Raw genomic sequence first — 16,430 nt, 5'->3', positions numbered from 1 at the left:
GTACTTTGATCTTGGACTTCCAGCCTCTAGATCAAGGATAGGAATGCACATTCCCACTATTACTAACAGGACTCATTTTCCTGGACCACCATGACTCAACTCCAGTAAGACTTTGCTGAATAAAGGAGACACCTCCCAATAGGAGGGAAGGAAGCAGACTCTCACTGGCCACCTTCCAAGTCCTAGGAACTCCAATAAGCATTTTCCTATCTGTTCTCATTTCCTACAAATCAGGACTCAGAAGATCAGAGAGGTTGAATAACTGGCCCGAAGTCACACAGCTGATAAGCAATAGGGCTGGGATTTGAACCCAGGGGTATGTGATGCTGAAGCCAGAGCTCTTACCCTGAGCCACCTAAGCTCACTAAGGTAGATGGTTTTGGAGAAAGAGATGAAAAAAGTGAAGGCAAAGGTAAGCAGTTCAAATAAACCAACCACTGAGATTTTCAGATCTTTGCCTGAGTCAAAACATCACTCTTGGCCACTGAGCCAGGTGGAAATTTCTCACCCAATATTCCATGACAGTTTTAAAACCAACCCTTCATGTCCTGAAAATCTATTCTATACAGGCATATTCTGCAAAGGTGCCCAAACCCCACCAAGGGCTGAGGGAAGTAGAGAATTCTTGCTTTTCCTTCCTGGGTGACAGTTTCTTCAGAGGGATTGCTAGTGTTTTGTTTTGTTTTGTTTTGTTTGTTTTGTTTTGTTTTGTTTTAACTAGAATCTAGAAAGTTGATTATCTCATTATGAAGTAATGTCAACCAATTCCTTCATATCTCAATTTTCATTATTCTTTGATGGTGATATCATGATTATAATACCTGTATGAGATGCTTTAGTATATTCATGTTCATCTCCATGAATTCACTCAAGTGCCCTGAGAGAGCCTAACATCCATGTCCTACACTTGGAGAACCCGAAGCTCAGGGGCATTCTGGTGAATTACCTGTTGAGATTGAACCAGTAGTCTCTTAACCTTAGAAGACCCCAGGGTCCTCCTCTTCCAGGAAATGATACCAGATCTGGACATGGCAGCTTCCTCCCTTTATTCTAGAAATACTTTGGAAATGTCCTCAAGTATCATTTCTGTCCCAAAAGACAGTCACCCTAGAAATGCAGCTGTGAATTAAAATTGTGGGTAGGGAAAGGCCCCACCTCCAATTGTTGACAGCAATCGCTGGGATGTTTGGGCCCTGGGAAGTGGCAAGCGAGGTGTGGCAGACTGAAATACAGCCCCCCAAGATGTTTGCACCTGAATCCCCAGAACCTGAGTCAAGAGACACATTCTCTGCTAGCACAAGGAACACAGTCCTGCTGACACGCTGATTTGAGCCCTATAATACCCAGTCTGGTCAGTGGGGCTGCTGAACTGTAAGACAACAAATGTGCTTTAAGCCACTAGTTTGTGGTCATTTGTTACAACAGCAACGGGGAACTCATACACATGGCATTACAGATACAACTCAATGACACTCTCCCACTTCCACTGGCCGGGTCTCCTCGGCACAGGGCCATGTCTTGTGGGCAACTGACCCGAGAAGCAGAACGCCAGTGTCAGCTATGCTGGATGACATGACAAGTGCCACTTTGGTATCGAAATGTTTCCAGTCAAATTCACCAGCAGATTGCTGGTGGAGACACATCACCCTGCGCTCGCAGACACAGTCTCAAGGCTAGAAATCAGCCATTTCCCCTTAAGCAACAATTTCAATCCATGTTACGTTAATTCTTATGAGAAAATACTCCTCCCCCTTCAATTTTTTCCATTAATGTGGCAAGGCTTTGGTCCAGGAAACAAAATATAAAAAAATAAAAGTATCACACTATTTCAGAATGCAAGAGAAATTAATTAAATCCAAATTTTCACAGAACATTAAAAGTTGAACACAACTCAAAACATACTTGAGATTCAGATTGGATTTCAAACCGCTTTCTGAGAAGGGAACAAAGAGAAAGAAACCCCAACGACTTTTCTTCAGAAGGTTCTCCCCAAACATACGGGAGGGAGCCAGAGTTGAATGCTAAACAAAAGCACGTGGGAAAAATCTGTGAGGTTTTCAGGGGAAGGTAAAAAAAACACACACACACACACAAAAAAAAAACACTCAGGGTTGCCTCTTGATTCTCAGTAATCCCGGGGCTAGACAGACCCTGCTGGATGAAATGAATATCAAGAAATACTGCTGTGGAATGTGGATTCAAAGCAGTTTGAACCAGGGCCTGAATTAGCCAGCGAGGGAAGGTGGGATTGCTCATGTGCAAAGTGCAAAGGAAAGAAAACAGAAAGATTTTATGCAGGGACCTGGCCGAAAAGAGGCATTTAGGGGAGGAAGCTGGGCGTTTTCTCTCTGGAAGGACACTCATGGAGGTTCATTTCACTCGTAAAGACAAAATTATCATCTCAGAGCATCTCCTCTGATTGAAAGTTCTCTCCAGAGCATATCTGATCTCATAAAAATCATGCCAATGGTGGCCAACAGTTAGTAGCAACATATACTGAACATGTGCCCCAGATCTGTGAGGTGGGTACGGTTATGATCCCCACTCAGCCACAAGGCTGTGGCATGCCACCCTCGAAGCTTCAAGCTGCACCAGCTTCAAAGTGCACTTTGGGGTAAATTCTGAAGCCCTTGTGGCATTTCTCTCTCTCTCTCTCTCTCTCTCTCTCTCTCCTTTGCTGGGCCTACATGACTAAAGTGTCCTGCATTGTTTGGAAAGGAAGAGTTTGGGAATGCCAGCTCTGGTACGTGTGTTAGCTGGCTGTGTGCTTTGAGCCAATTACTCAACCTCTCTGTGCCTTACTTTCCTCATCTGTATAAAGGATTGTTACTTCTAAGTACGTCCTGAGGTTGCCGTGAGAACGAGAGGAGATAAAGCAGGTGAGAGATTGATCACAGTGCAGGGCACACTGGGAGGGTTCAAACATGTTAGCTGCTACAGTCATCAGCTCTCAGGGTCCCCCTTTGAAGGAAGTAGACCCAGACTGCGCATCTATACCACTGAGTGTCCCCCACTCAACAGTTGCAATGCATATGGCCCTTCCACTCTTGGTTCTGACTCAGTTCAACAAACATGGAGTGCCCATTGCACACCAGGCTGAGGACGCTGGGGAAGATGCCTCCTGTAAAGGAAGTAAGGAGTATATGTGCTGCCAAAGTGAGCACAAGGAAGTAAGGAGTTAGGAGGTAAGAGTTGATAGTACAGTGTGGCAAGGGTGACCATTGGATGACCAAGGGTGACCAAGGGATGGTCACAGAAAGAAGCCAGGGGAGGAGGTGGCCAGAGAAGGGCATCCTGTTGAGGATGCTGCTGCCAAGCTCTGTTTAGGAGAGCACCTGGGGAGGGCTTTCAGCAGGGGAAGCACACACGTGAGGCTTGTTTATGAAAAGGTGGGGTGTGGGCGTGGCTGCCTATGGAGGTTGGGGCTGAGGGAGGCAGAAGCCGGGAGTTGTGGGAAAGGAAAAGGCTTGAGGACACAGGTGGATTATGAAGCTACTGGGCTCCCCTAGAGGCACCAGAACTACAGAGCAGAGGAGGCTAGTGGACTGGCAGATGGGACCACAAAGCTCCCCAAGGTCGGGTAGTCTGGATTTTATCCCAATTGAGATGAGCTAGATGTGTCCTTGAGGATTTTAAGCAGGAACATGGCGTGAACCACTCCGTGTTATTAGAAAACAGCTCTCTGGAGGAAAAAATAGTACAAAAATGGTAGATTTTATATGTATTTAGGATCTTGCTCATATAAAAGTTTAATATTCTATAAATGTGGCTTTACAAATCAATATGGAAAGAAGGAATTAGTCATTGATGCTGGGACAATTGGTTAGTTATTTGGCGGGAAAAATAAAGTTGGCTTCTCAACATCATAAATCCAAAATAAAATCCAGATGGATTTAAAAAGTAAATGTAAAAGAATAATAATAATAAAACTCCAAAACAAGCAAGGAAAAAAAATAGAGGTAGAAACTTATTTCTTTTCTGAAACGGACAGAGCTTTCTAAGCACCAAATAATGAAAGAAATCTGACAGATTGACAGATTTGACTACATGAAAGCAAAACCTCTGAACATCAGATACTATCACAAACAAAATTTAAAAGCAAACACACCAGGGAAGAATATCTACAACACTGATGATTGACCAATGATTACTGTTCTCCGTATATAAAAAGCTCCTAAAAACAAATAAGAAAAAAAAGGCAATCACTCTGAGAACAAGACATTTTTATAACAGAAGCATATCTAATAAATGTATAAAAAAATGTTCACGTGGGGCAGCCCCGGTGGCTCAGCAGTTTAGCACCGCCTTCGGTCCAGGGCGGGATCCTGGAGACCCTGGATCGAGTCCACGTCAGGCTTCCTGCATGGAGCCTGCTCCTCTCTCTGCCTGTGTCTCTGCCCCTCTCGCTCTCTGTCTCTCTATGTCTCTCATGAATAAATAAAACCTTTTTTAAAAAAAAAGGCTCACCTGTGTAATTAAAGGTGTGCAAAGATATACAAATAAAACACCATTTTAAAAAAGTTTACCAAACAGAAAATCTTTCTTAAAAAAAAAAAAGTATTGGTAAGGATACAGAAAAAAATGCGTACTCATCCTGTGGGGTTATAAATTGGCCTCTCTTCTAGAAAAAAAAAATCTGGGATCCCTGGGTGGCGCAGAGGTTTAGCGCCTGCCTTTGGCCCAGGGCACGATCCTGGAGACCCGGGATGGAATCCCACGTTGGGCTCCCGGTGCATGGAGCCTGCTTCTCCCTCTGCCTGTGTCTCTGCCTCTCTCTCTCTCACTGTGTGCCTATCATAAATAAATAAAAAAATTTAAAAAAAAAAAATCTGGTAACAGCAGAAGCCCTGAAAATGTCCTCACACTTTGGTGTAATAATTTCACTTCTAGAAATGTATTCTCAGGATGCAATCAGGGACATAAGCAAAGGTTCACGTAGGTGAATTATACTGTAACATATTAATGTTTAAAAAAGGAGAAACAAGGCAATACTCCTAAAAAGGGGGAGTAAACAAATAATGTACAGTACATTCACATTTGGAAGACTATATAGCAAGCAAGTTTCCAAAGAATCTTTAAGGGCATGAATAAACCTTAATAGAATAATATTATCATAGACTATAAACACATAAATTATATATTATAAATATATAAAACATACAATAGTGTCTTGCTCTGTGAGGGCTGCTATAATGAAATACTACAGACTGAGTGACCCAAACAACAGACATTTATTTCCCATGGTTCTGGAGGCTGGAAGTGCAAGGTCGGAGCTCTGGCAGATTCAATGTTTGCTGAGAATCTGCTTCCTGGACCACCAATACCTATCTTCTTGCTGTGTAATAATAACAATAATAATTTCATGGTTGGAGGAACCTCTGGAACTGAGCCTCCAGAAGCCAACAGAGTCAAGTCCTGGAAAACTGAGTGAGACTCACTGGCCAAGCCACCGGTCAACCCAATCCACACCCAGAGAGCCACTCAGGACAGCAGCCTCCCCCAGAGGAAGCCACAGCCTCCACAGCACCACCTGGTGGGGACAGAGGTTGTACTGAGCACATTCCCAGCTGCGATTCTCCCTGATAATCCAAACTCCATTTCATCCTTTAAACCAGCCTCCCCGGCTCTAAGGGAAACCCAAACACACACTGCTGAGCACCTACTGTGAGTGGGTGTTGGGCTGGTCAGATTGCAGGATTTCAGGATTTGCTTAGTAAAAGTGAATTTTGGTTTTAATTTTTTTCTGTAAGAGCTGGGATGGTCGGCAATGGACATAGCATAAAGACATGGAAACAAATATGGCTGTTGGAGTTTCCCATATTTGGGATTTTAAGTGGATTTGCCTCTTTTTTTAAGATTTTATTTATTTATTCATGAGAGACACACAGAGAGAGGCAGAGGCATAAGCAGAGGGAGAAGCAGGCTCCCCACAGGGAGTCCAATGATCCGGAGGTGTTCCGGGATCACACCCTGAGCTGAAGGCAGATGCTCAACCACTGGGCCACCCAGGCATCCCAGGACTCACCTTTGACAATACTTCTGATGGGTAGGTTTCAGTACCTATCTTGCCTATGGCCATCCTGCTGCCTGATACTATCTCCCTTGCTAATCTAAACCTACCTTGAGGAAACTGCCAACGTATATATAGTTCATTTCTCGAGCCTCAGCACCAATTTACTGTGAGGCACATAATGGAAACTCAATAAACAACAGTTGGCATTATCATTCTTGATACAAACATAAATTTGTCATACTGTGTGCCAGGGCATATGAGTTACCTCTTGCCGTGTAACAAATTGCTCCATAACTTAGTAGCTTGAAACAATAAACACTTGTTGTCTCACACAGTTTTGGAGGGTCAGGAATTGAAGAGTGGCTTAGCTGGGTGGGTCTAGCTCAGAGTCTCTCATGGGATGGCAGTCAAGATGCTGTCAGGGCTCTGGTCATCTGAAGGTTTGACCAGGGCCAGAGGGTCCATTTTCAGGTTGGCCCACTCATGAGACCAGTAGAATAGTGCTGGCTGTTGAAGGGAAGCCCCAGTCTCTCAGCACCCAGACCAGCCCGTGGGGCAGTTTGAGCATGCTCATGATTTGGCAGCTGGTTTTCCTAGAGTCAGTGACCTAAGGGAGAAGAAGATGGAAGCCACAATGTCTTTGATGACCTGGCTTTGGAAGTCACACACCGACATTTCTGCAGTGTCCTGTTGGTAACACAGGCCAGCCTTATTCAACGTGAGAGGTGGATCCTGCCAGACAAGGATCACCAGAGCCATATTGGAGGCTGGCTGCCGCATGGGGCCTCTGTGGGCACTCATGTGTGTTACTCTAGTCTTCATAATGCTGCTCTGAGTTGGCTTTATTATCCTCATCATATGGATGAGAAAACATCTCCAAAGTGGTTAAGTGCCTCACCTGAGAGCAGAAACTTCCAAATGGTAAATGCTGCCTTTATGGAAGGATGCAAAGCCACACCAAGGGTGTGGATACTGAGGATGGACTGGGGTTCGGATTCCAGCTGGGCTACTCAGCAGGAAAATACTACTTTCCCAGGCAGGACCAGTTCCCACCCCCTATTGTTTTTTAAAAAAGGCATCAGCTATGCATTATGACATGTCAACATCACTATTTTGGACATATCCCTGTTCAAGAGCCGTTTTTTTTTGTTTTGTTTTGTCTTTTTAATATATCCAAACCACAACTAAAGGTCTGTGTCTTAATAAAGACACGACCCTCCCAAAGCCAGAGGTTGTGCTCCTGAGAAGCTACATTTTTATTTATTTATTTATTTATTTATTTATTTATTTATTTATTTATTTATTTTTAAGTCAATATTATCTGATTTAGATATGAGAATTCTATTTTGGTGAATCTTTTCCAAATTTTAAATAATGGCCTAAATGTATTAAGTTAAATTTAACTTAGATAAATCCCTTTAAAACAGGGAAGCAGCAAGACTTCTGGCATTTAGGACAAAGGCCTAGGAGGCCAGCCTTTGAGGGGGGGTTCTCTCACCAGCCACCCCCAAGTATCTGTTTCTAAACTTGGAATCACAATGGTGATGATAGCAATGTTGATAATCATCATCATAAGCATAACGTTGCATATTATTGCATTTGAGTTTTCCCCCAAAACCTCAGAAGTCAGAATAATTATTTCCCTCTTATGGTACAGATGAGGGAAATGACACTCCAGAAGGGGTCAGCAATTTTTCCCAAAGTCACACTGGCAGAGCTGAGTTCGAACCTGGGTATTCTAACACCCAGCCCTGTGATATTTTTCACTGCACCCCCAAATGTTAAAGCCAGTGAAAAGATGAACTAAGGAGTGGGGAAAGCGAAATTAATCCCAGGGTGTTTGTGGGTTTCTCTTTAGAAGAGTTTGCTGTCTCTTTTCATTGCTTTTCCATTGTGGGTTTTTTGGGGGGTTTCCCCCTGATTTTACCAAGAACTGCCTAATTCAGATACACCCAAATCTGGCTTCCTGGAACCCTGCAGAAAAGCTGCCCCTGAACACTCCCCTCTCCCTCCCATGTTTCTTTTTTCTTTCTCCAGCCTCAGCTGCAGGCTGAGCCCTTAGCGCCTGCCCGCCAGCGGCTGGGAAGCTCTGTCAGAAGGTGCATGTTTGGGAATCCAGCTGGCCAGGGCACTGTATTATTCTATCATCAGCAGGCACTTTCCCTAGAAGTCACGCCAAACCTTTGTAGAACGCCCTGACAGTCTAGTGCTGGGCTGGAAGAAACAACTGAACAAGATTAAGACTAATAAAACAGATTTCATCTTAAAAGATGGCCAAATGCTCCCAAGATGGCAGGAGCTGGGAGCACCAGGTCTTTGATAGCTACCTCTTGAAAGAAAGTAGCACGCTCACTGGAGCACAACGAATTTGCTGGTACCATCATTGGGAAAGTGGAGAAAGGCCCAAGCCACAAGCTGGAGGTTCAGAAGAGCAGAACCAGAGCCAGCCAGGAACCCAGGGCCAGCCGCCCTTGGCCACCCCAGCCTACAGAACCCAGGGCCAGTGCCAGTGTGCGAATGAGAACCACGAAAGGGCCATCTGGTTCTGGAATCATCCTTCTCAGAACTGAGCTAGGCGTGCTTGTGGGTGACACTGGTTAATTGCTCTCATGTTGGCTTTCAATAAATAGCACCCTCATTCAGTTCCTCCGCGCCTCTGTGGCCTGTGCTGTCCACCACCTCTGTACCTCTGTGGCAGCCGGGCACCCTCACTCTCCCACACCCAAGGCTGGAAGGATGTGTCAACTTCATCACTCCCCTGGCCGAATTTAACCGTGATGAGCAAACTTTCCATTTGTGGGGCTCATATTGAGGCTGAAAAGACTTGGTTCGTTTTGTTTTGCATCATTAGTTTGCCCTAGAGAGGAAGCATGAAAAAAATGACTAAGGCCCCTGCCCTTCTGGAGCTGACATCCCCCTGGGGGAAACCAGTAATAAACACAAGGCATTAAGTAAATTATATGCTATGTTAGAAGAAACTGTAGGGCACGGAAAGGAGTATCAGGACGCCTGAGTGGTCGGACAAGCTGCAGGATTAGAGGAGTCCTCAATGAGAAGGTGACACTGGAGTGAAGATTTAAGAAGGCCAAGGAGTGTGGTAGACATAGAATGGCCCCAAAGATGTCCACATCCTAATCCCTGAAACCTGTATCTGGCCATGTGAATGGACCTTATGTGGCAAAGAAGACTTTGCAGGTGTGATCAAATTAAGGATCTTGAGATGGGGAGTTGGTCCTGGGTTGTCTGGGTGAGCCCAATGTCATCACCAGGGTGCGGTATGTTGATTTGATGCACTTACATATGGCCACTGCTGGAATTCCATAATCCTCACAGACCAGCTTCAAGCTCCTACGGGAACCCCAAAGCCACACGCTGAAACTGGGGTTTCATGGCACTAACCCCAGGAAAGCCTGCGGGGCTCTGGATTATCAGGGGATGAGCCCCAGGACTCAAGGAGGAAATCCAGCCTCTGGGCCATCTCCCCTGACCTGGACCATGCGGTTTGCCTCACTGCAGCCCCTTAGCTTTGGCAGAGAATGTGCATTCCTTCCTGTCCCCTTATACTTCCCAGCTCAGGAAATGGTGGATAGATGTTGGGGTCCCAGAACGTGACTCGTGTGGCCCGATATTTTCCAAGACTGCTGATCTGACATCAATTCACAGAATTTTTTACAACAGGCTTCTCCCTTCCTGTGGAGAAGTTCCCCAGATATAAATATAACAACAGAAACAGACCTACGGGGTTCAGCCAGGAAGAAAGGGCTGTGGGTAAGTCAGACCTCGTGGCTCCTTTGAGCACTCAGAGGCAACATTAATCTGGACACTTGGATGAAAGGCCCAGCTCCCCTTGCCAGACAATCTGTAAACTACACGGCCAGAAAGCATCCCTGGACACCGAGACCTACTGTTTTCCCCTTAGTAGGGTGCAAGCACGGGGCTGGGAAGACTCACGCTTTCTACAGTAGTTTTGCTGTCTCTCTTTTAGCTACAAATTTAGAAGCAGTGCTTAATAAGAAAAACAGAAGCCACAGGAAGAAGGAGGCTCTGGAAACAATATATGTTGCAAAAAGCCTCTGAGTCTCAGCTGCTCCCAATTAGAGGACACCTGATTGCCTCTAGTGCAGGAGCCCAGCGAGGGGCCCGTTGAGCAGGAATGAAAGACACCCACATACAAACCCAGCTCCCCTGGGAGCGTCCCCTGCAAACCAAGGCATGGATAGCCACGGAGCACCCGCACCACAAGCCCTTGACCATGGCTACTTTCTCTTCCTCCCCTTGCTCCCTCCTCACTCCCTTACCGGCTTTTTCTCTCCTTCTTCTCCCTGTCCTGGTATTTCCTTTTTCTTTTTTGTCAGTTCTTTAGTCCTCTAAGAGGATATCCCTTGAGCCGCCTCAAGGGATTGCAGATGGCCTGTGTGGCATTTAAGGCTAAACACATCCCTGCTAAAGACACTGCCTATCAAAGAGAAGAATTGAGGCTGACACCAAGAGCTACGTTTACCCACTGATTATTTTGTGACCAGCACTGCCCTAAGCACCATTCTAAGAACAACTGCTAGCTCCTTCCTCCCCCAAGACTACCTCTTGCAGCAGGCGGTCTCTGGTCCCCATGGAATACACGAGGCCGAGGCCGAGGGAAGGGAGCAGGTGGCTTTCACATGAAAAGGTCTGAGACCGAGACTGAGTGGCTGCTTCCTGTTCTGTTTCTGTGGGGAAAGCCTTTCGAAACTCCCCAGGGAGTCCTTGTGAAGAAGTTCATTTCCTTTCTTGGCCCATGGTGATTTGGATGTAAAAAACGGACAGCAGATCTTCTCATTTATGGGCACAGATTGAAGAAGCAGGCAACAACAGGTTAATCAGTAAGGGATTCAACCAGACTCTGCTGACCAACCACCTGTGCCATCTGTTACTTCCAGGTGACATGATTTGGAGTCATCAGACCTGGCATCAGTTGGCCTGGGCTTCACTGGAAGTCCCAGGAAGCCCACACCGAAGTGTTCCAATGATGAAGGCATTGATCATCGCCTCTAACAAGACATTCAGATGTAGGGCAGCTCCAGGGCTGGTTGATTCAGGAGCCCAGCGATGGCATCAAGGTTCTTCCTTTCTTACTGACATCCTCAGGGTCACCCCCTCATGATCTCAACATGGCTGCCACAGCTCTGAGAAAACATCTATACACAGCATCCAGAGGTGAAAAGGGGGCAGTCTTTTCCTTGTGTCTCTTTATAGGAGCTAGAACCCCTTCCCAGAAGCCCCCAGGAGACCTCTCCCATTGCATAGGCCAGAACAGGTCTAAGCAGAACCAGGCAAAGGGTGATGGAGGTGCATGTTTGCTTCATCCAATCAGGATTTACCACATCTGGGTCAAGGAGGGGTGGGCAAGAAAGAAAGCACATGGGTGTCAGGTTGGAAACCAATATTTTCTACCTCAAGCATCTCCCTTAATGACATGCTCTGATCCATCCCCACCCCAACCCTTACAAAGCATTGTCATGCCAAGGAGTTCAATAGTCAGCTTCTTTGTAGGGTAAGGAAACTACCTATTGTAAATGCAAAACATATGAAAGTCATCTTTTTCTAATTCTTTTGGTCTTTTGCCTTGACAAACAGAGCTTTGCCTTGCCAGTCTGTATCTGATCAAACACCAATAATGATAAGGTTAAAATAAAAACGGATCCAAATTCCTGGCTCAACTCGATTCAGAGATAACCACGTACAGACTTTCTGGGTGTTTCTATAATGGATTTTGAGCTCAGCCTGTGTTTAGAAAAGATTGGTGTCACATATAAGCAACGTGGGGTCAGACAAAGTTTAGGCTGATTGAGCAGTGGTTCTGAAAGAGAGAGAGGGAGCCAGAGATAGTCAGTAAGAGAGACCGAGAGAGACAGATGAGCAACAGAAAGATACAGAGAGATGGAGAGAGAACTCTTCTTTTGTCTCCATCCCAATGCAACAATATAGACACATTGCTCCAAAGAAAGGGACAGATCAACTCTCAAGACACAGAACATCTCATGGAATCCCCAAATATGTTACAATCTCATCCCCTAATTAGTCCCAAATCCTAGACCACAAACAACTTGTGCAAAATCTCACAGCCAGGCCTGAATATAACTCAGTACGCTTGGATCCCGCCACCCAACTTGAGACTGTACAAAATAAGAATAAGAAAACAACACTCACATGATGAGCTTTCACTATGTGTCAGACACTCACTGTACTCAGTATTTTATATTCCTCACCAGATTTGCTCTTCCCAAGAATACTGGGAGGTGGTTGTTATTTTTAATGATTGATTTTCTGATACCTATTATCAGTTTGGTGAGATGCTCAGTGACTTAGGTAGTGAGGTAGCTAGGTAGTGAGGCTACCTAGCTAGTAAGTGGCAGAGCCAGGAGTGTAACTGAAGTCCATCTGTCTAACAATAACTATGTTTGCTTTTAAGCTATGCACACCTCTATGACCATTCCAACCATGTAACTAGCACTGGAATATTTTATTAACATGGATAGTGGTGGCAAGGAGTAAAGATTATTCTGGAGACTGGTTAATGGCATTATTATTTTTATTTTTATTTTTATTTTTAAAACTCCATGTCCATCAACAGATGAATAGATAAATTGTCGTCTATCCACACAGTGGAATATTATTCAGCCATAAAAAGGACTGGAGTTCTGATACATGTACCATGTAAATGAACCTCAGAAACATGATGTTGAATGAAAGAGGCCAGATAAAAGATCATATATTGTGCAATTCCATTGATATGAAAGGTCTGGGTAACTTCAAAGAGTAGAAAGCAGATTGGTGGTTGCCAGAGGATGGAGGTGGGGGAAAAGGGAGAGGAACTATTTAATGGGTATAATAGGGCCTTCTTTTGGAGTGAAGAAACTGTATTGGAGTAAGATAGAGGTGGTGGTTAAACAACATCATGAATGTACTATATGTCTGAACTGTTCAGTTTAAAGTGGTTAATTAGGGCAGCCCAGGTGGCTCAGCAGTTTGGCGCCACCTTCAGCCCAGGGCGTGATCCTGGAGACCCGGGATCGAGTCCCGCATTGGGCTCCCTGCATGGAGCCTGCTTCACCCTCTGCCTATATCTCTGCGTCTCTCTCTCTCTCTCTCTCTCTCTCTGTGTGTGTGTATCTCTCATGAATAAATAAATAAAATCTTAAAAAACAATAATGAAGTGGTTATGTTATATGAATTCTCCTCAGGAAAAAAAAAAGAACAAGAAGAAAGAAGAGGAGGATGAGGAGAAGGAAGGGGTGGAGAAGAAGAGGAGAAGGAGGAGGAAGGAGAAGGAGGAGGGGAGAAGAAGAAAGAGGAGAAGGAAGTGGAGCAGGTGAAAGAGAAGGAGGAAGAAAAGAAGGAGGGAGGAGGAGGTGGAGGAAGAAGAAGGAGGAAAAACAGGAAGTGGAGGAGAAGAGAAGGAAGAGGAAGGACGAGAATGAGGAGGAGAGGAGAAGGAGAAGAGGAAGGGAGAAAGAATCAGTCATTCTGGCCTTATAATCATTACAGCCTCATCAAAACATCTGAAAGGGGCCCAGCCACTCTCCTTCCAACCGGTGAGGTGATGATACTCAAAGAGCTGCTGATGCTAGTATTAGTAACTGTTCAGGCACCAGGCTGTCTTGGTAAAGTCATATTGCTACGTGCAGAGTAGCCTGATTGAATCACATAGCATCATTTTAAGAAACCAGGGTACATTACTGATGGCTAAAGTTCTGCAGAACCAGATCAGAGGAGCAGCAGAGCACGACCCCTGAAGGATATGACCCACATATCACAAAGGCCAGCTGACTCGGTGCCCTTCCTGGGAAACATCTGTGAAATGAGAATGTAAGCCCTAAACACAATCATTAGGTCCAGAATAAGCTGCATCCTCCAGGAGGAATGGAGATCATCGATTGGCAGTGTGCTGTCTCTGATATCACTCACCTTTTAGACAAAGCTTCATGTGTTCCTGATTAGAAATTTCTTTGTGGAAGATGGGGGTGGGATCTGGTTTCTGTCTGCTTGAGACAGGAGGGGTGAGGGCAGGTGGAGAAGAAAGAAAATCAGGCTGCAGTTACAGGGCCAGTGTGGGGAGTTCTTGGCCACAAACATTCAAGACGCCTCTTTCATGGAAAAAGAAAGAAAAAATTGCAGTGACTCTGAACTTTTCATTTTCTAAAGCTGAGTGACTCCATCCAGTGTGAATGAAAATGCTGACATCTCAATGATAAAGCCATCCTGCAATGCAGACTCCAGATTTCCTATGGAGGATAGCCTTCATCTGGTGGAAGGGGAAGGGTGAGTCCCAGCCCTCCTCCAACCATTATGAGCAAGTAAGTTCTGGAAAAATCTAGATTTGTTATTTCTGCAGGGCCTACCCTTCCCCCACCAGGAACAGCATGTGCATTGGCCAACAGGACAACCAACAGGCTGGCATCTCCCCTCAGAGATGGTACCCAGGTAATGTGACAGAAGCCAGAGCCCCAAGACTCCCAACTCCCAAAGCCTCCTTCTTCTGTTTGCCCCCTTAGCCAAGAAATCGCTAGATTATCTCAAGTGCCTGGATCCAGCTGGACTCTAACCTGATCCTTCTTAACATCCCTAAAATGGCCCTCCTTGGCTCCGCCTGATATTCCTACATCCTACTGCTTTCTTGAATGTACTAAAGTCCCAACTATTCTTACACTCATTAATCTACTTCCTGGAGGTTTCTCACTTGGTTCCATTGGCCTGTGTTGACTTATCCTCCACTCCCTGAAGCACCATCGACTATCTGGCACCACCCCCTGCACCGTCTCCCAAATGTAACTCTTAACATGGTAAACCTATTGGTGTCATTCTAGTTCAACACACATATTGAGAATCACCCTTATCCAAGTATCAAGTTGAGAATTTTCACATTATTTTCACATTTATATGAGCACTTTGGAATACTTGAATGAACTCTGTTTTACTGACACTATAAACATTATGCAGTTGATTGAAGGAATGCACCAGGGCAGTGTGTTAACCTGAGGAGATAGCTGATATAAGTCATATGATCAAGGTTAATATCATCAGTAATATGTCAGTAGTATGTACTATTAATGTTATGTGATGAGAATGGCCTCTGTGGTCTTCCTCCCTAAAACCTATTGCCCAATCTAAGCAAGGGGAATATATTAGACAAACCCAAATTGAGAGGAACCAATATTCTTTTTTTTTTTTTTAGTTTTTTTTACTTTAAAAATTATTTATTTATTTATTCATGAGAGGCACAGAGAGAGGCAGAGACACAGGCAGAGGGAGAAGCAGGTTCCATGCAGGGAGCCCGATGTGGGACTCAATCCCAGAACCTGGGATCATGCCCTGAGCCAAAGGCAGATGTTCAAACACTGAGCCACCCAGGTGTCCCTGAGAGGAACCAATATTCTTCAGAAGTGTCAAGGTCATAAATGACATAGAAACCCTAAGGATCTGTCTCACGCCAGGGGAGATTAAGGAGACACAATAACTGAATGCAATGTGGTATCCTGGATGAGGTCCTAGAACAGCAGAAAGATATCAGGGGAAAACTAGTGACATGGTAACAAAGGGTAGAGTTAATAATAACCTACCAAGGCTGGTTTCTTGGTTTTGACAAATGTACAACAGAGGAAACTGGGTGAAGGGTATATGAGAACTCTTAGTACTATCTTTGTAACTTTTCTGTAAATCTAAAACTATTCTAAAATTGAAAGTTTATTTTTTAGAAGGTTTATTTATTTAATTTGGAGAGACAGGGCATGCATGAGTAGGGGGAGAGGGCAGAGGGAAAGGGAAAGAGAGAATCTCAAGCAGACTCCCTGCTGAGCATAGAGCCTGACACAGGGCTTGATATCATGACCCTGAGATCATGACCTGAGCCAAAATCAAGAGTCAGACACTTAGCTAACTGAGCCACACAGGTGCCTGAAGGTTTATTTTTTAAAAGAGCAACAAGTTGTACTGTGAATAGTATACTCTCATTTGCTTAAAAAAAATAAAAAACTATAAACACAGAGCATGGCATAGAAGGACACACAATAAACTTACTACTTGTTACCTGGAGCAAGGGGACCTGAGGGGTGACAGAGAAATTACAACATCTTCTGTATATTTCTGTCATTTGAACTACTGCAGTGAACAACCTGTTTCTATGCTATCTTATCTGTTATAGGAAGCAAAATATGCAATTTTTAAAAATCTAATAAAATTTTGGGGAAAATACTTGCTTCCTTATTTCCAAGATCACTGGCAGGAAAATATTATTGGAACTTAAACAAGGAGGGCCAAATTATACCCTCCTCCAAGCCCTGAAAAAAATGTCCCTCTCCAGAAACATGGTGATATTTCCCCTGGTCCCATTAGTCAGTTAAACTGAATACCAAGTATGGGACCTAATATTACCCTAAAGTCT

The sequence above is a fragment of the Vulpes lagopus genome, chromosome 14 (genome assembly GCF_018345385.1).
Source record: "Vulpes lagopus strain Blue_001 chromosome 14, ASM1834538v1, whole genome shotgun sequence".
Classification (NCBI taxonomy): domain Eukaryota; kingdom Metazoa; phylum Chordata; class Mammalia; order Carnivora; family Canidae; genus Vulpes; species Vulpes lagopus.
Note: the sequence above shows the minus strand (reverse complement) of the source record.